Source organism: Hemitrygon akajei, chromosome 1 (assembly GCF_048418815.1).
Source record: "Hemitrygon akajei chromosome 1, sHemAka1.3, whole genome shotgun sequence".
In the NCBI taxonomy this organism is placed as follows: Eukaryota; Metazoa; Chordata; class Chondrichthyes; order Myliobatiformes; family Dasyatidae; genus Hemitrygon; species Hemitrygon akajei.
In genome coordinates, this window is record NC_133124.1 from 42,532,290 (window position 1) to 42,557,843 (window position 25,554).

Genomic DNA, 25,554 nt, shown 5'->3' on the forward strand with positions numbered 1-25,554 from the left:
AAGGATAAAGCATTGTGAGGTGGTTTTCCAAAAGACAAAGGAAATGGTGACATTGGACACTGTATTCATATGTTATGACCACATTGTTCAGTGAAGCTTGCATGTGACACCTTACCTTCATGCACAGGTGTAGTCATGTTATATGCTAGGAGGAATGGGAATGAGTGCCCCATAGACTTTGTAACATGTTCCCTTACCACTGCAGAGAAAAATATGCACAGATTGACAGAGAGGTCTTGACTCTGGTTTGGGGTGTAAAACATTTCAACCAGTACTTGTATGGAAGAAAATTTAAACTTGTTACTGATCTTCAACCACTCGTGTCCATTTTCAATCCACAGAAGGGCATTTCATCAACAGCAGCAGCAGCAGCATAAATGCAGAGATGGTCTCTGTTTCTTGGAGGACCAAAACTGAATTCAAGAGGACAACTAATTGTGGAAATGCTGATGGATTGTCCAATTTACCCTTGGAAAAGGAAATACCTGAAAAATTTACAAAAGAGGACACTCCCCTGGACGTATTCTCCCTAATGTAAATCGGAAGTCTCCTTATTACGGTACAGATGACCAAAGGGAAACCAGCAAAGACACAAGACTGAATCCACATGAGATCACTACTACCGTACAGTGACAAAGTCTGCAGTTTCCTTTATAACTAGCTCCTTTCAGATCCAATCCCAAAAAGCACACACGTTGTCAGAATGTTAAATGTTACCTATACAACATAATAATAAATTAAATCAAAGTCAATTGCCAAATTAGCCTTATGGCTAACAAATTTATTTCCTCATTCAAACAGTTACTACACTTCAGTACAATGAAGGAGTTCTAGATGCTTATGATAAATTAAATAACCTAAAGCATATATGTCAAACTCAAGGCCCGCGGGCCAAATCCGGCCCGCGGTGGAATTATCTTTGGCCCGCGAGATAATATCTAATTACTATTAAAGCTGGCCCCAGTAATCGAAGCGCCTATGGCGTATGATATGTCTAATGCTGAGTTTATTCAGGTACTAGGTTTTCAGGGTTTTTAGTGTTTATTCGGCAGTCTTCTTCATAAGAAACGGAATTTGTAAAGTGAAACACTTTGTAGTTATAGCAGAGACTGAGACACATGAGAGCAGGCTGAAAAAACGGAGGCAACGAAAGCTGCGTTCGCACGCGTCCGACTGATCCGGCCCGCATGAAGCTGCATTTTGCTCAATCCAGCCCGTGACCTAAAATGAGTTTGACACCCCTGACCTAAAGGATAAACTATGACACGGTCCTTATTAATTTTACCTAACTTCCATACATAGTTTGTATATCACACAGTAATTCAGTTTACTTTAGTCAGGAAGAGGAGCTTCTTTCTTTTCACCCCTGACACTGTTTCTATTTACCATTCAGTTGGATTCAAGGTCACTGTTTCTACTTACAAAATCTAACACTAATTTCAACTACATAATATTTGTCTTTTAAATCATACATGAACCGTGATCAATTCTTATTTTGGAACTGCATAAGAAAATGCAGAATTAAAATGAAAGCTATCATTCCTTATCCAATTACAGAATGCACATTCAAAAGAATTGTCTATTGAACCAAGCCATATCGATAAATCCATAAATTAGTCATGATGCAAGGATTTTGTTCTAAGTACTAATTAAAATCAAGCACGGCCAAATAACACAGGTTTCATTGAAAATCTTATTATTAACAGGCTTTGGAACACCTAGTTCAGTTTGTATACATCGTCCTATAAAGTTTTTCTAAAAAGCTCTAAACGTAATGCAGGTTTATTAAAATTAAGCCAATGTTGAAAGGTTAAGGTTAATGTCATTTGGTTATTTTATCTAACCTTTGCACTAAATATAATTGAAGATGCTTTGACAGTGCTCTAAGTGATAAAAGGAACAAGATAAACTTTCAATTTCTATCAACTGATAAATCTAACACAAATTACAACAGAAGCTCCGCAAATTAAAAGAATCCTGAGACTGCATCACACCAAGAGTTATTGGAATAAAAATGCTGTGCTACTTGTGCTAATCAATGGTAAATAATTACAACATTCAGAAGTACTGGATCATTGCTTAAAAGATACATAGATGGGTAAAGGAAAAGTCACGAAGTTGAGCAGAGTCGTCAATACTAACAAGAGGAGGCAATTGGTCTCAATACAAAAAAAATCAATGCTTTTATTGCACTGTTATCCAGGGATGATTAACAATTCTAATTTCAGATGTGTTCAGGACAAGAGGATAGAGCTGCCAAAAGGTCATGTCAGCACGGACAATTTGAATTTCAGATATATTGGAAATTTGCATCAGTTAGTGTAACACTGGTTGGTAAAAGCCAGAACAGCCTGCTTCAAGCATGTCCCATCCTTCACTTGTTTATCATTTCCAAATTAAAATATATGTCAAATATTGGATTACAATAATTTTAATAGTAGGTAATTTTCATCTTTATTCTCTTTTAAAACTTTCAGAAGGTATTTGAACAAGCTTCGACTTTGATTTATTTTTATTATTTTTAGAATGATACCATGTGATTTGATGCCATGAAATCCCTCTCTATCTATAATTGGAGAATCCGGTGGGCTTCATACATTGAGTACAATGCTAGATACTCCAATTAAAAAGTATTCTAATCGGATGGTAAATAGTTCCTCTCCTGACTTAGGAAGCCAATTTCAGATCCATATGAGGTGTAATCAACTTTTCAAAACCAGAGCTTTCCAATCAAATGGTAGGAAAAGGATAAAAGGCCAAAGACACAAAATATAAAACCAAACTCCTGTTTTGAAACGCCATCATGTGTGTGGATGGCAGATGAAGGCATTCTGACTTTGTTGTAATGTTTTCCAAAAAAGCTTACCGATACCAAAACTCAGATATTCTATTGCTCAAAACAAATGTTAAAGCTAGCAAATGGAAAGAATCCCAAGACTATATTGTAATAAAAATGCTGAATGACAATTGGTAATCAATAATAAATAACTGATCAGCACCTCTAACTATGGCATATTGAAAATAGTTAACAGCTACAGTTTCTGATGACTTCAGGCTCTCAGCATGGTAAGTGTCTATTTCTACAGGTCTGGCTCTTGTAAATAAGCTAACATGAACACATTTCCCTTCAAGATTCTTTTAAGATCTACCCCAAGAAATATGGATCTTCGTCATGTCCATGCATGATTTCACTAGTGCTGAAGGAATCACACCGTTAACTCACGAGTGCCAAAAAACACTGTGGATGCTGTGAATCAACAAAAGAAATGAAAATACAAGAAACACCGGGGTCAGTCAGCAGCTGTGGAATGAGAAACTCAACTTTCCACAGATGTTGCCCAACTGCTCCGCATTTCTGTCAGTATTTCACACTATTGCTCACTGGCTTCAGGACAAAATGTGAAATGATGATATGAGTTCCGATTTGGAATAGTGAGAAAGGGGAAAGAAGAAACTGGGTACATCATGACTACAGCAAGTTACATTAATAACTCCTGCTGCACTGCTCTCTCTGGTTTAAAGAGCGATATAAAGCATGTGGATATTAATCCAAGATCAAAGGGCCAAAAAACAACAAAAGGATTTAATTAAAGCTTTCATTATGCCACATATTGCCAAAATGAGTTTTGACATTATCTTTTAATTAAAATCCCACAATGCGGTAACTCTACAAGTCTGTTCTGACTGTAATGCCAATCCTGCATTTGTAAGCATATGATGAAACTAACTAAACTCATGACAACCCATAATATGTACAATTGCTCCATTCAAGAGTCAGTCTTCCCTGATGGAGATACTTTCCATTTCATATATGGTACTTCTGTTAATAACCTCATGCATGTGACTATGAGACACACTTCAACAAATTAAACTTTTAGTCACACTGTACCATTCATTCGTTGAAAGCAGTAAAATATGTAGCATTTATGTTTTTGTACATCAATATATTGTACATCACCATTTCCTTTTTCAAGAGGCATTTAGTCTCTCTAAAGCAAATCTGATACAGGATAAGTAAATATTGGCTTAGATACCATGGAAAATTCCTCTTTTCTCATGATCATCATGAAATTTTCAACATCCACTTGAAAATGCAACCTGTCATTCACTCTTGCCAGGTAACGCTTCTGATAGTGTTTCACCCCTTCAGTGCAGCATTGAGAAGTTAGCCTAGTTTGTGGACTCGAGTCTCAGGAATATAACTTATTAACTCAGATACAAGGGTCCTTTTAATAAAATACAAATGATACTGAACTCAATAAAGGTCTTCTAACTGTACAGTTTAGTATACTTTTAAAAATTAATGAAGAGGGCTTTAGCTTGAGAAATTTAAAGGCCATTAGTTTTTCTTATTTGCTTCAAGCACTGAATTAAATTTTTTCTTACCCAGGAATAAGCCAAGGTTAAGTATTCCTGCAGTTGAATTTTAGTTTGAGCTAAGAAAAAAAGTGATCTGAGAGCAAAGTGTCATCACTGCAAAAGGTTTGGGGCAGTCGACACAAAGTTTAAAATTGGAATCCGGAGTGGTCTGCTATCTCCAGGCAGTACTTGCTCTGTGAAAGGTAGACTGGTGTAGTAACAGAAACATTCATCAGAAACAAAGCTACTGGACCCACATCCTCACAGTATTACAGTGGTACCTGTCTTTGCATGGATATGCATCAAGAGAAAACACTGGAATTTCTATAATGTATTTTCAAACAATCCATTCTGGATATTTAACTGATTTAATTAAAAGTAGTAATCTTCAAAGGCACACGCATCATAAATTGAAAGTACAGAATTTATTTACTTAAAACCACCATGTAATCAAAGATCAAAGTAGTCTTGACACCTTTTTCAAAATAATTTCTTATCTGGCAGATGTGGCTTTAATCACGCTTTAGATCTTTGTGCCCACAGAAGCTGTCAACATCATCTGTAATGATATTCACTTTCAACATAATACAGGTTCTAAGTGTAATCAAGCATCTAAGTGAAATCCAACTAAATCTGGGACTGTTATTTATATTAGCTATGGAAAAAATGAAGCCGTGTTCTATTTCAATTTTTTCCCTCTATTTATTCAAATTTTAAGCTAGACGCAAATTGGCAAATTCAAGCTGACGAAAACCAAATAATGTCCCTGACAAAAATCCACTCGCCTTAATTGGCTTACAGAGAGCTAAAACACATGGGACCTACCAATGAGGAATATTGGTGCTTTCCTCAATCACCAATCTTTTTCTGCATTCACTCAGCGTTAAAAATAACTAGTTTTCACCCACTTTTGTAGGTTTAAGGTGGCTAATAGATAGAGTTCTTAAAAGTTAGCGGGGTCAAGGGATATGGGGAGAAGGCAGGAACAGGGTGCTGATTGTGAAATGATCAGCCATGATCACATTGAATGGCAGTGCTGGCTCGAAGGGCCGAATGGCCTACCCCTGCACCTATTGTCTAATGAGGCCAACATGGCAACCACCTTCCACTTTGCATGGTTTCTGTGTTCTTTTGATGCACGACTCCAAGGTTCTCAGTGTTATTCCAAAGTGTTGCTTCCCCACTTTGAGTGTCATGAGCTGCAGGTTCCCAAAGATCAGTGGGGTTGCTATACCTTTCTACAAAAGCTATGAGCACATTCTCAAATATTTTTCTCCATCTGCCGAGTAATCTACTCCTAGGACAGTGCTCATTTTGAGAGTTTGGTGTTGAACTTTCAAATGGGATAGTCTACCGAATGAAGCCAGCTGAGTGCCTCAATACTTGTTGATATTGGCCTGGAAGAGGATGCCGACATTAGTTCTCTTATTTTCCTATAAATTTAGATGATTTTGTGGAGACAGCTTTGACAAATGTTCCTAGCCTTTCTTGTTGCCATTTCACTTCACCTTCCATAAATAAATGTAGCTAATCATCACAATTGATTGGAAATTGTTCAACCTGCATTGACCTCATTCCAGAATCAAGCTAAATGATTTGCAGCATGTAAACCATGTTTTTGATTGATGGCAAAATCCAAAGCATCATTTGTAATGTCGAAGGTAGCTGGAGGTGACTCACTCAGTGAGTCACTGCGTCACACCTAGGGAGAACGTACAAACTCCTTACAGACAGCAGCAGAATTGAACCAGTGTTAGGAGAGTTGTAATAGTGTTACGCTAACCACTACACTCTTCACTAATATCCCTTTGTGGCTTCATGGCAAAAGTATTTGGCAATATTGTCATGAAGAGTCTTGTGATGTTTTATGTTAAAACTGTGCTATATAAGTGCAATAAAACAGAATTTCTTGGAAATAATCAGCAAAACAGGTAACATCTATGGATAAAGAGTTAAATCCCAGGACTGATCATCTTTCATTATTCAAAAAAATGTTAATACAGGTGTTCCCCGTTTTTCGAACGTTTGCTTTACGACACCTCGCTGTTACAAAAGACCTACATTAGTATCTGTTTTCGCTAACCAAAGAGAATTTTCACTTTTACGAAAAAAAGACGCCCGCTTTATACGTGTGTTTACCCCGAGAAAGACTACAATGACCGTGAAGCCTTGTGTGGGCAGTTGATTGCACATGTGTATATGTGCCGATTTTTTTCTCCAAATTGATTTTGTTTCGCTGTCTTCCGGAGTTTGATAAGTGAAACTACACCGTACATACAATATCTCTACTTTATATAGGGTGTATATTTATCATATCATTCCTGCTTTTACTATATGTTAGTGTTATTTTAGGTTCTGTGTGTTATCTGGTTTGATTTGATAGGTTATTTTTTTGGGTCTGAGAACACTCAAAATTTTTTTCCATATAAATTATTGGTAATTGCTTCTTCGATTTACAACATTTCGGTTTACAAACGGTTTTGTAGGAACGCTCTACCTTTGAATAGCGGGGGGAAACCTGTATCTGCATGGACACAGCCTCACTTGCTGAACACTTCAAGATTTCAATACCTACAATTTTATTTTAGTTCCCATATTAAGGCATGCTACATACAATATTCTACCCATATTTCATAATGAAATATATTAATTTTCCTATAATGACCTCTCACCTATTTAAGTGGAAATCCACTTATTGTGAAAGTGAGTTTCTGTAAGGCTAAGAACTCACCCTTGAAACTCTCAATAGAAGATTCTTCATATTCATTAGTACACTAATGTTTTTGATTATCTACAAGTATAATGTGTTTCTAAACCTATCTGCTAATTTAACCCATTCATCGTGTCAGTGTGGTGATTTTTCTATTTATCAGCAAGATCAGGAACAACAATGGAAAATCTATATTTTGAGTTATAATGGATAATTTCAGGAAACAATATTCTTTGATGTCAGGCTCATTACAACCCACTACCTACGTGTATACAGTACAGATTTTGTTAATACTAGATTTAGCCCTCACTGCTGCAGACACTTGGGAACAAGCACAAATTTTAAACCTAACTTATTTAAATCACAATAGCCTGAAATTAAATTCCCTCAGTGGAATGTTGTGTTACTTAAATGTTCATCAGCTTCAGATCATTTTTGACCTATTCAGCACTTGCACTCATGCCAATAACTTCACAGTAATTAATCTGGAGTCATCCAGTTTCACAGGCTGTTGGTGAGGAAATAATTATTGCTTATTCTTAACTACTGAAAGACGTTAAAGAGCCAAACACAGATACTGAAGCCACATGAAAGCTCCACCAGATATTGGAGGTACGATCTTGCCTGAAGGCATTAATCAAACAAAGGATGTTACCATCATGCTGCTACTTAGAATTCCTTTAGGATTTCATCTCAACTCCTTGTAAGAGAAGCCAGTCTCATTTCCCAGCTCTTCCCAGTTAACCTGAAATTATCCTGTTCAAGTCTATCACATCCATTTTTAAAACTGATAACCAATCTGCTTTCATAAACCTATTAGGGTTTATGAAAGTTCAGCCCAAGATTACTTGTTTCTCAAAAAATGTTTTTCCTAAAGATGGCGGGGGGGGGGGGTGTCATTTGCCTTCAAGAACCCTTACGGTACAGCGATAACAATATGATCGAGATCACTGAAATTTGAGAAGGAGAAACTAAATTCCAATGTGTCAGTATTTCAGTAGAATAAAGGAAATTACATCGGCATGAGAGGTTGACTGGAAAGGGACACTAGCAGGAAGGACAGCAGAGCAGCAATGGCTGTAGTTTCTTCAAAAAATGAAGGAAGTGAAAGATAGATATATTCCAAATAAGAAAAAATTTTCAAATGGAAGAAGGACACTACCATGGCTGACAAGTGAAGTCACAGCCAAAGTAAAAGCAAATGAGAGGGCATACAAGGAAGCTAAAGCCAGTGGGAAGATAGAGGATTGGGGAGCTTTTGAAAGCTTGCAGAAGGAAACTAAGAAGGTCATTAGGAAGAAAAAGATGAATCATGAAAGGAAGTCGGTGATTGATATCAAAGATACTAAAAGCTTTTTCTTTTAAAAAGAGTCGAGGGTAGATATAGGACCAATACAAAATGACGCTGGAGATATTGTAATGAGAGATGCAGAGATGGCAGAGGAACTGAATGCGTATTTTGCATCAGTCTTCACAGTGGAAGACATCTGCAGTATACTGGACATTAAAGAGCGTCAAGGAAGTGACGTATGTGCAGTGAAAATGACAACTGAGAAGGTGCTCAGGAAGCTTAATGGTCTGCGAGTGGATAAATCTCCTGGACCTGATGGAATGCACCCTCGAGTACTGATCAATGATCTTTCAAGAATAAAGAGGTTCTGGCATAGTACCGGATGACTGGAAAATTGCAAATGTTACTCCGCTATCTAAGAAGGGTGAGAGGCAGCAGAAAGGAAACGATAGACCAGTTAGCCTGACATCAGTGGTTGGGAAGTTTTTGGAATCGATTATTAGGGATGAGATTATGGAATACCTGGAACCACATGACAAAATAGGCCAAAGCCAGCATGGTTTCCTGAAAGGAAAATCCTGCCTGACTATACTACTGCAATTTTTTGAAGAAATTACAAGCAGGGTAGGCAAAGGAGATGCAGTACTTGGATTTTCAGAAGCCCTTTGACAAGGTGCCACACGAGGCTGCTTAATAAGATAAGAGCCCATGGAATTACAGGGAAGTTACTAGCATTGGTGGAGCATTGGCTGATTGGCAGAAAACAGAGAGGGGGATTACAGGGATCCTATTCTCGTTGGCTGCCGATTACCAGTGGAATTCCACAGGGGTTGGTGTTGGGACCGCTGCTTTTTACAATGTACGTCAATGTACATTAATGGATTTGTGGCTAAATTTGTGGCTAAATACAAAGATAGGTGGAGCAGTAGGTAGTGCTGAGGAAACAGAGAGACCGCAGAGAGACTTAAATAGTTCAGGAGAATGGGTAAAGAAGTGGCAAATGAAATACAATGTTGGAAAATGTATGATCATGCACTTACGTGGAAGAAATAAATGAGCTGACCATTATTTAGATGGAGAGAGAATTCAAAATGCAGGAATGCAAAGGGACTTGGGAATCTTTGTGCAAGATACCCCAAAGGTTAACCTCCAGGTTGAGTTGGTTGTGAAGAAGGCAAATGCAATGTTGGCATTCATTTCTAGAGGTATAGAATATAAGAGCAGGGATGTGATGTTGAGGCTCTATAAGGCACTCGTGAGACCACACTTGGAGTATTGTGTGCAGTTTTGGGCTCTTTATTTTAGAAAGGATATACTGACATAATGCCATTAGGCTTTACAATTCAACCGCCAGGACTTAAGAACTTTTTAAAAGCTATTATTAATGCTTTTTGAGATAGTGATTTAGATGCATATCATATTTTTTACTGAGTTAAGTATTGTATGTAATTAGTTTTGCTACAACAAGTGTATGGGACATTGGAAAAAAAAAGTTGAATTTCCCCATGGGGATGAATAAAGTATCTATCTATCTATCTCTATCTGACATTGGAGAGGGTTCAGAGAAGATTCACGACAGTGATTTCAGGAATGAAAGGGTAACCATATGAGGAACATCTGGCAGCTCTTGGGCTGTATTCCCTGGAGTTCAGGAGAATGAGGGGGGATCCCATAGAAACATTCCGAATATTAAAAGACCTGAACAGATTAGATATGGCTAAGTTATTTCCCATGGTAGAGGATTCTAGGACAAGAGGGCACGACTTCAGGATTGAAGGACGTCCAATTTAGAACAGAGATGCGGAGAAATTACTTTAGTCAGAGGGTGGTAAATCTGTGGAATTTGTTGTTGTGAGCGGCTGTGGAGGCCAAGTCATTGGGTGTATTTAAGGCAGAGACAGATAGGTTCTTGATTAACCAGGGCATCAAAGGATATGGGCAGAAGGCAGGGGAGTGGGGATAACTGGAAGAATTGGATCAGCCCATGATTGAATGGCAGAGCAGACTCAATGGGCAAAATGATCTACTTCTGTTCCTATATCTTATGGTCTTAAAGGATTGCAATGGCCAAAATCGGTCCTCTGGAAGATCAGAACAGTAGTCCATGTGTGGAGTCAAAACAGATGGGGGAAGATCCTATCTTAACTATTTTGCATCTGTATTTAATCAGGAAGACGGATACAAAGTCTATAGAAGTGAGGCAAAGTGGCATCAACTTCATGGACCCTTTACAGATTACAGAGGAGGAGCTGTTTGCTATCCTGAGGCAAATCAAGGCAGATAAATTCCCGGGCCTGACAAGGTGTTCCCTTGGATCCTACGGGAGTCAAGTGTAGAAATTGCCGGGGCCTTAGCAGATAATCCTTAGCAACAGGTGAGGCACCTGAGGAATGGAGCATTGCCAGTGTTCCGTTGCTCAAGGCTCAAAAGTAAAGCAGCAAATTATGAGTCTGACATCTGTAGTTGGAAAGATATTGGAAGGTATTCTAAGGGACCGGATATACGAGCCTTTTGATAGAAGTGGGCTGATTAAGGATAATCAGCATGGCTACATGCATGACAGGTCATGCCTAAACAATCTTACAGAGATTTTCAAGGAAGTTACCAGGAAAACTGATGAAGGCAAAGCAGTGAATGTTGTCTACGTGGACTTTAGCAAGGCATCTGACAAGGCCCTGCATGGGATGTTAGTCAAGATGGTTCAGTCACTCGGCATTTAAGATGATGTAGTAAATTTGGCCAGTCCTGATGAAGGGTCTTGGCCTGAAAATGTCAACTGTGCATTTCCATAGATGCTGCCTAACCTGTTGAGTTCCTCCAGCATTTTTTGTGTTGTGGTTAAATTGTATTAGACATTGGCTTTGAGGGAGAAGCTGGAGAGTGGTTGTAAAGGGTTAGCATTCTGACTGGGTGCCTGTGACTAGTGGTGTGCTGCAGGGATCGGGTGCTGGGTCCATTGTTGTTTGTCATCTGTATCAATGATCTGGATGATAGTGTGGTTAACTGGACCAGCAAATTTGCAGATGACACCAAGACTGGGGGTGTAGTGCACAGCAAGGAAGACCATCATGGCTTAAAGAGGGATCTGCATCAGCTGGAAAAATGGCAGATTGAATGTAATACAGACATGTGTGAGGTTTGGCACTTTAGTAGGACCTTCCAGGGCACGTCTTGCACAATGAATGGTAGAGCAGAGGAGTGTGGTAGAACAAAGGGATCCGGGAAAACAGGTCCATAATTCGTTGAAAGTGTCACCGCAGGTAGATAGGGCTGTAGAGAAAGCTTCTGGCACATTGGCCTTCGTAAATCAATATATTGGGTACAAGAGATGGGATGCAATGTTGAAGTTGCACAAGACATTGGTGAGGCCTAATTTGCAGTATTGTTTACAGTTTTGGTCACTAACCTACAAGAAAGATGTAAGATTGAAAGAGTACAGAGAACATTTACAAGGATGTTGCTGGGTCTGGAGGACCCGAGTTATAAGGAAAGATTGTCTAGGTTAGGACTATTCCATAGAACGCAGAAGTCAGGGGAGATTTGATAGAGATATACAAAATTATGAGAAGATGGGTAAACGCAAGCATGCTTGTTCCACTGAGGTTGGGTGGAGTACAATCAGAAGTCATGGGTTAAGGGTGAAAGGTGAAAAGTTTAAGGGGAACCTGAGGGGAAACTTCTTCACGCAGAAGGTTGTGAGCTGCCAATGCAAATGATGCATGTGAGCTTGATTTCAAAGTTTAAGTGAAGTTTGGATACGTTCATGGATAGTAGGGGTATAGAGGGCTAAGGTCCTGTTGTAGGCACACAGGAGTAGGTGGTTTAAATAGGTTAGCATGGACTAGATGGGCCAAAGAGCCTGTTTCTGTGCTGTACTTCCCCACGACTCTCTTACAAGAGTCATATTGCTGGAAATACTCAGTGATTTAGATAACATCTATGGGAGACAATGCCAATGTTACAAGGCTATGATATGCCTTGTAGAAAAACCTAAAATTGTCTCATTTAAACCAGTTCCAAGAACTGTAATGTGTCCAGATGAACAACGAAATACTCAAGCTTACAACCAGGCTGTTTGCAAAAGCATGAGAGGCCAAAGAAAGGAGAGCAAGAATGAAGTAGAAAATTAAAGAACCAGGTTAAAAAAAAAAGGTCAGCACTGATCTGAAAGGGATTTATTCTGTGAACAGTCACCGAATCTGCATCAGATTTCTCTGCTGAAGAGGAGACCACATGAGGACCATGGATACAGAACAGTAAACTGGAAGAACTGCAAATGAATGGCTGCTTCATCTGCAATGACAGTTTTGAATGCTGGATAATGGTGAGGTTAACAAGAGGCCTTTTCCATTGGAAATTCTGATAATGAAAACATTTGCTAGAGGAAACAGAAAACCAGAGAGCTACAGTAGAGAAAATCAAGTTTTCTGTAAAGAGGAGAGAGGGACAGGTATTACTGGTGGTAGTGTCTCTTTGAACATGGTAAAAATTGTAGAAAAAATTCAGCATCTCTCTTCTTTGTGTACAGCTTCCAGAAATGCATTTGCTATTTGCATTCACAACCTGGAGATCGTTGGGTCTAGTGTCAAACTAAGCAATGCACAAAATAAAATGCTGGAGGAACTCAGCAGGTCAGGCAGCATCTATGGAAAAGAGTATAGTTGACTTCTTGGGCCGAAACCCTTCAACAAGACTGGAGAAATAAAGTTGAGTAGATTTAAAGGCTGAGGGGAGGGGAGAGAGAAACACAGGTCATTGGTGAAACCTGGAGGGGGAGGGATGAAGTAAAGAGCTGGGAAGTTGATTGGTGAAAGAGACAGAAGGCCATGGAAGAAAGGAAGAAGTGGGGAGGAGTACCAGAGGGAGGTGATGGGTGGGCAAAGAGATAAGGTGAGAGAGGGAAAAAGGGATGGGAAATGGTGAAGGAAGGGGTGTGGAGGGCATTACCAAAAGTTTGAAAAATCGACGTTCATGCCATCAGGTTGGAGGCTACCCAAACGGAATACAAGGTGTCGTTCCTCCAATCTAAGTATGGCCTCATCATGTCAGTGGAGAAGGCCATGGATGTACATATCGGAATGGAAATGGACAGCATCTATGGAATTAAATGAACAATCAACATGTCAGGGGGATGGAAACTGAAGTGATAGAGCTGAGAATGGGGCAGTTTGTATACAAGTAGATACAGTGTGTAGTGAGACTGTGAGGAAGGACAAAATTGCAGTCAATGGGATGAGTTGAAGTGTAACATGGGGACAAAATATGCAAGCAGATCAGGAAAATCAGGTTGGTGGTAGACCCCAAAAGAGAGGATTTGCAGTATACCTATGAGATGGCTTTTAGAGCAGCTTGTGGTTGAACCCACAAGGGGAAAGGCAATTCTGGATCAGATATTGTGTAATGATCCAGATTTGATTAAGGAGCTTAAGGTATAGGAACCCTTAGGAGGTGGTGATCATGGTATGATAGAATTCATCTAGCAGTTTGAGAGGAAGAAAAAGTCAGATGTATCATTATTACTGCGGAGTAAAGGGAAGTACAGAGGTTGATTGAAACGGGACACTAGTAGGGACGATGGCTGAACAGCAATGGCTCAAGTTTCTGCTAACAATCTGGAAGGCAGAGGAAAGGTACGTCCCAAAGATTAAGAAGTATTCTAAAGAGAAGATGAGGCAACCATGGCCAATATAGGCAGTCGTCAGAGCCAGCATAAAAACAAATAAAAGAGCATATTAGTAGGAAGTTAGAGGGTTGGGAAGCTTTTAAAGCCAACAGATTACAATTTTAAAAACCTAAGGAAAGGAATGATTAAATATGAAGGCCAGCTAGCCAAAAATATCAAAAAGGATACCATATGTTTTTTATTCAGATTTATAAGGAGTAAAAGAAAGCTGAGAGTGGACATTGGACCACTAGAAAATGACGTTGGAGAGGTAGTAATGTGAGACAAAGAAAGGGCCGACGAATGTAAAAATACTTTGCATCAGTCTTTATAGTAGAAGACATTAGCAGTATGCCAGAAATTTGAGAGCAGAGCGGGCAGAAGTGACTGTAATTGCTGTAACTAAGGGGAAGGTGCTTGGGAAGCTGAAGGTAGGTAAGTCAACTGAAGCACGTGGACTACATAGCTGAAGAGAATGTGGAGGCATTACAAATGATCTTTCAAGAATCATGAGATTCTGGAAAGGTTCCTGTGGACTGAAAAGTTGCAAATGTCACTCCAGTTATTAAGAAGGGAGGGAGGCAGAAGAAAGGAAATTATTAGCCAATAGCCTGACTTGAGAGGTTGGAGTCCATTATTAAGGATGAGGTCTCGGGGTACTTGAAGGTGCATAAAAGACCAAAGTCAGCATAGGGAAATCTTAAGGGAAAATCTTGCCTGACAAATCTGTTGGAATTCTTTGAGGAAGAAATATTGCCTGACCTCTGTGGTTGGGAAGATGTTAAGAGTCAATTGTTAAGGATGAGGTGATGAACTACCTGGTGACATAGGACAAAATGATACAAAGTCAACATGGTATTCTTCAGGGAAAATCCTGCCTGACGAACCTGTTGGAATTCTTTGAGGAGATTACCAGTAGGATAGATAAAGGGGATGCAATGGATGTTGTATATTTGGACTTTCAGAAGGCCTTTGACAAAGTGCCACACATGAGGCTGCTTACTAAGTTAAGAGCCCATGGTATTACAGGAATGTTACTAACATGGTTAGAGCATTGGCTGATTGGTAGGAGGCAGCAAGTGGGAATAAAAGGATCTTTTTCTGGTTGACTGCCTGTGACTAGTGGTGTTGTGGAGGGGTCGGTATTGGGACCACTTCTTTTTATGCTGTATATAAATGATTTAGATGATGGAATAAATGGCTTTGTTGCCAAGTTTGCAGATGGTACGAAGATTGGTGGAGTGGCAGGTAGTGTTGAGGAAACAGATCGGATGCAGAAGGACTTGGACAGATTAGGAGAATGGGCAAGAAAGTGGCAAATGAAATACAATGTTGGAAAATGCATGGTACTGCACTCTGGTAGTAGAAATAAATATACCGACTATTTTCTAAACGGAGAAAATTCAAAAATCTGAGATGCAAAAGGACTTGGGAGTCCTTGTGTAGAACACCTAAAGGTTCACTTGCAGGTTGAGTCGGTGGTGAGGAAGGCAAATGCCATGTTAGCATTCATTTCAAAAGGTCTAGAATACAAGAGCAGGGATGTGATGCTGAGGTTTTGTAAGGCACTGGTGAGGCCTCATCTTGAGTATTGTGAACAGTTTTGGGCCCCTCATCTTAGAAAAGGTGTGCTGACATTGGAGAGGGTCCAGAGGAGGTTCACAAGGATGATTCCAGAAATGAAAAGGTTAACATATGAGGAATGTTTGAGGCTCTGGGTCTGTACTCGCTGGGATTTAACAAGATGAGGGGGGATCTCATTGAAACTTTTCAGATGTTAAAATGCCTAGACAGTAGATGTGGAAAGGATGGTTCCCATGGTTGGAGGGGGAGAAAGAGTCTAGGACACGAGGCCACAGCCTCAGGATAGAGGGGCGCCCTTTCAAAACAGAGATGTGGAGAAATTTCTTTAGACAGAGGGTGGTGAATTTGTGGAATCTGTTACCACAGGCAGCTGTACAGGCCTGGTTGCTGGGTGTATTTAAGGCAGAGATTGATAGGTTCTTGATTGGACCTGGCATCAATGGTTACGGGGAGAAAGCCGGGGAACGGGGTTGAGGAGGAGGAAAAAAAGGATTAGCCTTGATTGAATGGTGGAGCAGACTTGATGAGCCAAATGGCCTAATTCTGCTCCTATGTCTTATGGTCAAAATACAGCAGGTGCACCAAAGTCACCTCTGAAGAGATTTGGACAGCCTGCCAGTGGTAATAAGGGCTCTTGGAGTTTCTCAACTCTCAAAGTAAAAAATGAAAAACCTTCTGCTGCTTTTTTTCAGAGAAGAGCTAACTAGGAAATATTATAAGCATCATCTTTCCACGCAGCATATGACCAGGATTTTCCAATGTCACTGGATTCATCCAGAGAGCTCCATTGCTTCATTACTTGTTGAAAGCAAATGAATAAACAGTGTAACAGTGTCAGCAGTTTCAGATCAAAATGGCGCTGGTGAAGCACAGCGATGACTTACAGGTAGCAAACAAAACAAAAAACTACTTTTTCTCAAATATAATCAATAGCCTGTAACTTCTCTTTCAGAGTTGAGCTGTTGAACCGCCACTGCTACCTGGCATTTTTGCTGTATGAACTGAAATCTTGAAGGTGCAGCATACTTGCGGTGTAGTGTGTGCAGGGTGAGTTGAGGCGGCGGGACCTGGAACAAGGTTTACTTGTCTCTATATTGAACTGAGGCTGTGGGTTATAACATACGGGCTCTCCTATTGGTTGCAGTGATGACTGGCTTTGTGGCTGTGAACCCACTTTTGTGAACTTCAGTTCTGAATGTATTTGCTTATTTTTAATGCTTGCATGACTTGATTTTTTTTCTGCAGGTTTGGTGTTTGACAGTCTTTTTTTAAATAGGTTCTTTGTTTTGTGGCTGCCTATAAGGAGACTAGTCTCAAGGTTGTATATAGTATGGAAACTTTGATAATAAATTAACTTTGAAACCATGAGCTTTTTTGTGTCAAAAATGGCAGTTCATTTTGAATGCTCACATTCGATGGCGCATGCAGAAGTTCAAGACTTACTGAGTGGCAGATGGCGCTTCATCAGCCAAAATTATTCCATTACTGGACTCCAAATGACATCCAAGCAGCAGAGCCCAATCTTGTGGAATTCCAAGCCCACCACCCACCACCTGTACAGATCTGGTGTAGCATCACATCTAACACTATTGATTTCAATGGGGATTTTACGTTTGCAATTAGAAGACAGGGTTGAAAGCAACTTGGTTTTATTTTAATTATTTTGTTACTTGAATTATACTCTTCTTCAAAAAGACTCCTAGCATCAGAAACATTTAAAAACTAAAATCCTTGCAGGCTTTAAAAGTAAGCAAAATACCATTCCTGCCAATTTCAGTCCTGACACAGACGCTGGGGAGCAAGGTTTTAGACTGCACCACCCAAGGCCTACTTGCAGCTGACAATCTGCTGCCCTACCCAAAGGCAGCAAATTGGTCTGTGGTGCTACAGCACATTGGGCTCGCTCAGAAACAGAGCTCTGTTGCTATACATCTTGCATGCTCAGAAGACCTCACTGACATAACCTTTTAAAAGGATAATGAGAAAAAAAAATAAGTTTATAACTCTGTCAAAAATAAGGAAAAAAAATCAAAACTAACCTTCAAATTAATTTTCTAAAAAAAAGAGATGAGTTCACTCTTTATGGAAGCCCCAAATGTATTGGAAGGTTGTTGACAGTGAATGTTTCTGTTCTATACGTCAACATCCTGGATCCTCATATGCAGCAAAAAGATTTCCCATATTCTGAGATTTCGGAAATTATTAGGGTGTGCATTATATAGATTCCTTCAGTTTTTTTGGTGTTTCCTCTCTTGTGAATGATCTGTTAATTTGTGTTGGGAGTTTGCTACTGTTGCTGTTCTTTTCTGTAAATGAAGGGGCCGGGGATTGTTATGAGTAGGTCAGTGATTGTTATTGCGGTGGCTTTTTGCTGCGTCGTGCGAGGATTCTGGGATCTTCACGTTGTGGTTCTTTTCTTTTTCATGCGGGAGGGGGGGGGAAGAAAAGTTAATGTCCTTTCTTTCATTAACACCCATGGCCTTCCTGTACTTCATGACTATCTGGAGAAGACCAATATCAGTGTTGCATTGTACATGCATAGTTTGACAATAACTTGACAATAACCATTTTCAGATTTTAAATCTGCAAGGAAGGCAAGATCTGGGTCTAATGCAGACTTCACTGTTTTAAAAACAATGAACTATTTGCATTTGTAAATTTAATTAATTGTTTGTATTTTAGGTGGGTTCATCAAATCATGTTTAGTAGCTTTTCAGACCTTAAATATGTAATTTCATTAAATAATAGTCTCAAAGACAATAAATTAAAATTACTGACAGCTTTGACAGATGGGAAAGCAGTATGCCTGGCTCTGTCATCTGGCACAAGTTTTGTTTTGGCAAGCGAAGATTTCCGTTCTAACCAGCTGACCCAATTATGATGCACTAGGCCATGACACAGGCCTCACTAACCATATCCAGGGTGCTATTAGCCAATGTGTTCAGCTTTATAGACCTGAATTAACTAAGTGTGGGACAGTGAGCAGAGGATGCAGGTGGTGGTCCTTCCTCAGAAAAATTCTGAGCCATTATTTCTGAAATAACGTCAAATCAGTGTTTCTGACAGTAGGTTTAAATTTTTGCTGCCAATAACATTTCTTCTCAAACCTAACTAATTCTTTATTTATCATTTGCCTGTAACAAATCCATTTCCCCCGGATGATGGAGCAGTGGTTCAGTGAAATCGATGCTCATTGGTCATTTTTGTGGAATTTCATATTTAAACAGGTGACGGCTTTAAAAGAAAGTAAACATTTTATATTGTGGGTATCATAAGTGAAGACAGCACTTAGTTCCGAATCTTAATTGGTCTTTTGAGCCGCCTTCTTGACCACTGTAATACTTCTGGTGAAAGTACTACCGTAATTCTATTAGGTAACAAAATCCAGATTTGGACTTCGTCATGATATAAATGTTATAGAACTTGGAGGGGACAAGTTTCCACAGGATGTCTCTCTCTGTATGGGAGAGGTTACAAATTTTGGAAATGCTGCTGGAACACAGGCTGATTATTTTTGTAAATGGTACACATGGCAGGTCTTGATATTGGGAATGAACGCTTAAGGTGGTGGATGGTACTTTGAGTGGGCTGCTTTCCTTAGATGTGGAGTATTATTGGAGTCACATTCATCCTATCACATGCTGTACCACTTCACACTTCCAAATTGCACACTGCAGAGAGTGGAAGAGCTTTGGGATGGCAGGAGGTGATTTTATTTTACCACTTAACATTTCTGAACAATGAAGTTCCAAAACAAGTTTATAGCACCAAGCAGGCTGTGAGTTCTGCCCTAGCCAGACATTGCGCACACCCACATTACTTAGAAATCAAATAACTACAATCATGAAGTAACAAAAAAAGAGACTGTTTGGTGAATCAGTGTGATTTTGCTTTTCAAGTCATTTTAATTCCCTCTGCCAAAGGAGGCAAAATCTGTAACTTTGTTTTAAAGTCCTCAAAAACTACATTCAGTTGCTTCATGAGGCCTGGAACACAGAAATCTGAAGAGGGCAAGAAAACCTACAAATTTATCGTTCTCCAAATGAAGCAAAAGGGGCTTTTATTAGCACTCTTCATATATGGCAAGATCCCAAAACTTGAGATATGTGTTGAGCTGTTAATTCTATAAGGTGCTTCAGGCACAATATAGAAATGCTTCCTTGTGTTCATATGAATTTCTTGGAAGTATTTGTGCTTTAAAAGAAGAGATAATAGTTGCCAGGAAGGCCACCAGGCTACACAAACAAGACCAGGAAGGGTTGTCAGAACTATGTTTAAATCATCTTTCCATAAAGAAAATAAAGAGAATAAAAGGTGGTTTAAAGAAACAATCACAACTCAAGGTTAGTCCATGCTGATCGTTTCGAACACAGTGAACTGATATTTACTTTATTTTGAGAAGCAAAGGTCATACACAGGTTCCAAAACGGTTACAGTAAACAAAATCCTAGTTTTATTTGGAATCAGCAATTTGTGTTTTTAAATGGAAATGAATTCATTGCTACTCAAAAGTTCCATTTACCAATATGTCCCTGCACCATTAATTACTCATAACTTAAATGTTTCTGTGGAATGGGATTATAACTAGTATTTTCCAAAATTAGTATTATATGTCAGAATAAAGTCACCTACAACTCAATAAAAAACTGAGCTCCAACCTTCACTCCATATCATAATTGCTGAGAAACAATGCTTCCCAACATTAAAATATCTACATTATATTAAACTTTAAAAATGTAACTTTAAAAAGTACAATTTCATTTAAGATATTTTCCTGCTGATATTTTTCTAACATTTCCTGTATGACCACCACACATTTAGCAAACTAAATTCATAGTTGAAATAAAAGTTACACTGTGGAAATATTAACATTGGGAAATACAGGTATTTCTTACCTAAACACAAGAGATTCTGCAGATGCTGGAAATCCACAGCAACACACACAAAATGATGAAGAAACTCAGCAGATTTGGCAGCAACTATGGAAAGGAATGAATAGTTGACGTTTCGCGCCAATACTTTCAGGCAGAGTCCTGATGAAGGACTCGGCCTGAAATATCAACCATTCATTTCTTTTACTTAATTGTCCCATCAGAAGCACCAGACAATCAAAAAACTAATAGAAAAAACCCATATCACAAAATTTACACAGTAAATTAAACAGTAAACCCAGAAAGATGATGGCTCGCACCATTTGCCTGCTCAAGTTATCATTTATAGCAGCTTTAATAGAGTGGGGAAAATGAGGCAGCAAGTAATAGGCAAAAAAATACCAGATACTCCTCATCAAACTGACCCATCTTTAAGTGCTTAAACCAAAAGGCTGATAAATAAAAGACTAGAAATCACAATGCACTAGAGAACCTCTTGACAGATGCATTAACATGGCTCTCCACTGAGCAATAGGTATCTCGTCAGTAATGGACAATCTATATTGCACTGAAGGGGGAAAATATCAGCTAATCTGTAAGTTCTCAGCTTTCTAAGCACAGGACAAGCTGCAATTATCTTGATACAGCTATTCATAGAGATTACTCAGCAAGTGCAAAATTCCCTCTTTGAAATTGCTTTTATTCTGCAGCCAATTTGTTCTTGCTGACCTGTAAAATGCAAACTGAAGAAAGGTACATTAAAGCTTCACCAATAAATATATCGATTACCTAAATGCTCAAAGATCTAGTAAAATTCAGAACTAGGCCTACAGTTAGTGTGTTCACGTGCTTGAAACTAGTCCAATGGCTTTGAAATCAAAAATGTGTTTCCATGACAACTAAATGCACAAGGGATCTTTCTAAACGTCCACCGTACATACCACAGACCGAGCAATCTGCAAATTCTGTGTTTTTGCTCTCCGAAAATCGGGTCTGTCCAAGACAATTGTAAAAGCCTGGCATCAAATCATTAAAATATCTGTAAAAATGGATTTAGGTATTAAAAATGTATAGTTGTTAAGCCTAAAGTGATTAGAACAGCATTTCAGCACTATCTTTCCACAACTGCTATAACCCTCCCCACTGGTTTGATCAAATGTAACATCTGGAACATTTAAGCAGGTCAGAGTGAACCATACTGGACACATCACAACTCTTGCAGGAGTGCTCCAATTGGCTTCACGGGGCGATATCATACATACCACTTTAAAAATATCAACAACCAGGTCTACAAACATATATTTTTATTATCTTTAAAACACCGAAGTAAATTGGGTTCAGAAAGCCTCACATAACCATATTAATACAGCATGCCAATCAGGTACAGGCATGTATGATGCAATTCGTTGTTTAAAGAATTACAAACATTACTAAAGCAAAAGGTAACACTCTTCTCAAGCCTATTATTGTCTATAAGATCAGTTTGAAAGTTAAGAGTTTTAGTAATTTCCAAGTTAAAAGACAGCATCCAAGATATTTCATCTTCTGAGATGACAAGTGCTATCTGTTAAATAAGGGATCAACTCATGTTTCTTTAAAATGCTTCAATGAGATCACATTTAATGCTTGTAGGAGGGTGTAATAGCAACATGGCATGTTCACTTAGACAGGAATTTAATAGAAAAATATACAAGATGAATTCAATTGGGGACTTAATTACTTCTGCATGCTCCTGTCTAAGTAAGTCCTGCCTCCGATCACCTTCACCTTAAGTATCATTGCTTTCATTTCCATTACGCATTGCATATGGAGATCAAATTAAAAACAGACCTAAAATGAAGGGCAATCCCTTACATGCAACCTGTTGGTCGGGCCAGCCTCAATGCTTTAAGTACCATCCGCGAACCAACTACAAATGTTACCCCACAAAATTATAATGAAGCTTGCCCAAAAGCCTCTTCGTTGAGGAAGGGTAGAGACCAATCAGATTTGTATCCTGCTAACTATATTGGCAGAAAGTACCTTCCAGCAGTTAGACTCCACAAGCTGTTTGTGTTTTTTTTTTAATTTATTGAAGGTAACATACAATTTTAAAATATGTTATTTATCATACTAATTATTGAGTGTTTCTTTTAACATAATTGCTATGAAAGGTTGGTATGCAGTAGTGCCAAGTAACACTAACCAGTCAGTTTTTTTTTGTAATATACTGAATCTTTTACTCCGCAGAGCTCAATGTGCAACAAAATAAGCAGCTGAAACAGCACTACATACAGTGCATGGCTCGACAAGAAATTGGTCACACAGCACAAGTCATGAACAAAGCCTAACAGAGGACAAATTTAGGTGATTTCTTTATTCAACCTCTCACTTCAGCAGTCTGAGTTACCCACCTGCTTCAAGCAAGCTTCAATTATTCTGGTGCCCAAGAAGAGTGTGGTGACCTGCCTCAATGACTATCGTCCAGTGGCACTTACATCCATTGTGTTGAAGTGTTTGGAGAGGTTGGCGATTAAACACATCAACACCTGCCTAAGAGGAGACTTGGATCCACTGCAATTTGCCTACTGGTATAAATGGTCCACAGCAGATGCCATCTTGTTGGCTCTTCACTCAACCCAGCAACATTTGGACAACAAAGATGCACACATCAGGATGCTCATTATTGACTACAGCTTGGCATTCAATACCATCATTCCCTCAAAGCTGATCAATAAGCTTCAAAACCTTGGCCTCAATTAGAATCTTGTGCGATTAGATTAGAACCTCAATTTCCTCACTTGCAGACCCCAGTCAAATTGCCAACATCTCCTCCACAATCTAAATCAGCACAGCTGTACAACAAGGCTGTGTGGTTAACCTCACACTCTACTCGCTTTACACTTACGATCGTGTGGCTAAGCACAGCTCCAGTGCTATATTTAAGTTTGCCAATGGCTGAATCCAAGGTGGTGACGAAATCAGCAAGTAAGAGATGGAATGAAAATCTGGCTGAGTGGTGCCACAACAACAACCTCTCTCACAATGTCAGCAAGAACAACAAGCTGATTATTGACTTCAGGCAGAGGAAAGTGGAGGCCCATGAGCCAGACCTCATTGGGATCAGAGGTGCAGAGTGTCAGCAACCTTAAATTCCTTAGTGTTGCTATTTCTCAGGATCTGTCCTTGGCTCAGCATGCAAGTGCAATTACAAAGAAAGCAGAGCAGCTTTTTTACTTTCTTAAAAGTTTACAAAAATTTGGCATGACATTGAAAATCTGGACAAACTTCTATAGATGTGTGGCAGAGACTGGCTGTGTCACAATCTGGTATGGAAACCCCAATGCCCTTGAACAGAAAATCCTGCAAATAGTAGTGGATACAGCCCAGTTTATTACAGTTAAAGCCTTGCCAACCATTGAACACATTTACATGGAGCACTGTCACAGGAAAACAGGATCCATCAAGGGCCCCCAACATCCAGGCCACGTTCTCTTCTTGCTGCTGCCATAAGGAAGGCAGCATAAAAGCCCCAGGACCCACAATACCAGGTTCAGGAACAGCTACTACCATCTTGAGCCAAAGGGGATAACCACTTGTCCCATCACTGAAATGTTCCCATAACCTATGGACTCAATTTCAAGGACTCTTTATCTCATATTCTCAGTATCTATTGCTTATTTATATTTTCTCTTCCATATTTGCAGTTTGTTGTTCTTTGCACATTGGGTGTTTGTCAACCCCATAGGGTGCGGTCTTTCGTTGATTCTATTGTGTTTCTTGAATTTACTGAGTATGTCCACAAGAAAATGAATCTCACAGTTGTATACAGTGACATACATTGCTCATACATTAAAATTGCTCTTCCGTAAGTGAAACCTATATTTAAAAAAAAATATTTTATTATACAGCTGAGAACAGGCCCTCCGAGCTACACAGCCCAGCATCTCCTTCAATGTGTCCTGTTACGCTATTCATTAATGACATGTTTACCTTTATGTAGTGTAACAACTTGAAGCCTCAAACGAAGTGTAGCAAAGCCTGAAAGATCATGCACTGACTCACTTAAGCCTCTGTATTCTTGATGGATGGTGGATAGGACAACTGCCTTTTGCATTGAAGTCCCATCAAACAACTACTATTTTAAAATTCTCATCTAATTCATTCCTAGCCATAGTGCTCTCTTTCCTTAACTAAGACAACCCTGGTCCGATGCTCCTATTCAGGCTTTGTATGCTTACTACTTTTTATTCCAGTCCCACCTTTCAATCAGCTAATTTGAGAACAAGCTCTTTCTGCTCTGGGACACCCAAGAATACTCCTCAGCTATATTAACGAGTCTTTATTAGGAACTGTGTCAAATGCAACCTAATTACACTCTGGATATGGGCACAATTTACTGCATGAATATAGACACAGAGCACAAATGGATATGGTTGTTGTTTTTAGCCAATATAACAGGTGAGACTCTCAAAGCTAGAATGTAAACAATCCCAAGATCCCAAATTGATTCTGGCTCGCTCTCTTCCCCATTCTAATAAGTGAAACTACATCGTACATGCAATATTTCTACTTTATATAGACTGTATATTTATCATATCATTTTTGTTTTTACTATATGTTCGTATTATTTTAGGTGTTATGTGTTATTTGGTATGATTGGGTAGGTTATTTTTTGGGTCTGGGAACGCTCAAAAAATGTTTCCATATAAATTAATGGTAATTACTTCTTCGCTTTACGACATTTCGGCTTATAAACTGTTTTATAGGAACACTAACTTCAGACAGCGGGGGGAACCTGTATGTAGATACAAATATTCCAAAATGCAAAAAAAAAAATCTGAAATTGGAAACACTTCCAATCGCAAGCATTTCGGATAAGGGGTACTTAACCTGTATTTTTAAGTATACTAAACAGTAATTGTTGAAAGCACAAAAGAAAAACTTCATAAACAGTTATTGATGCTACCTCAGTCAGTATCAATTAGAATTTTGGTATGTGCGTAGAAGAGAGTGGGAGGAAAATTATGAGGAAATGCTTACAATACCAGACCAAGATGGGTGTGCCTGCATTTAGCTGGCAGGCAGCACAAATCAC

General features: G+C 39.1%; 1 protein-coding gene across 6 annotated transcripts in view; it reads right to left on the bottom strand.

The window, feature by feature from the left end:
• fam110b (family with sequence similarity 110 member B) overlaps positions 1-25,554 on the bottom strand; it is a 160,797-nt gene that overhangs the window by 57,250 nt on the left and 77,993 nt on the right. Inside the window, exon 3 of one of the 6 annotated variants that reach the window (XM_073041976.1) lies at positions 13,308-13,455. The exons of 3 other annotated variants lie outside the window; for them this stretch is intronic. The gene's annotated coding sequence lies outside the window, so the exon portion shown is untranslated. Of the gene's footprint in view, positions 1-13,307; positions 17,391-20,501; positions 20,586-25,554 lie in introns of those variants that run through there. 2 more of the 6 variants (XM_073041967.1, XM_073041995.1) reach the window with 2 other exon arrangements.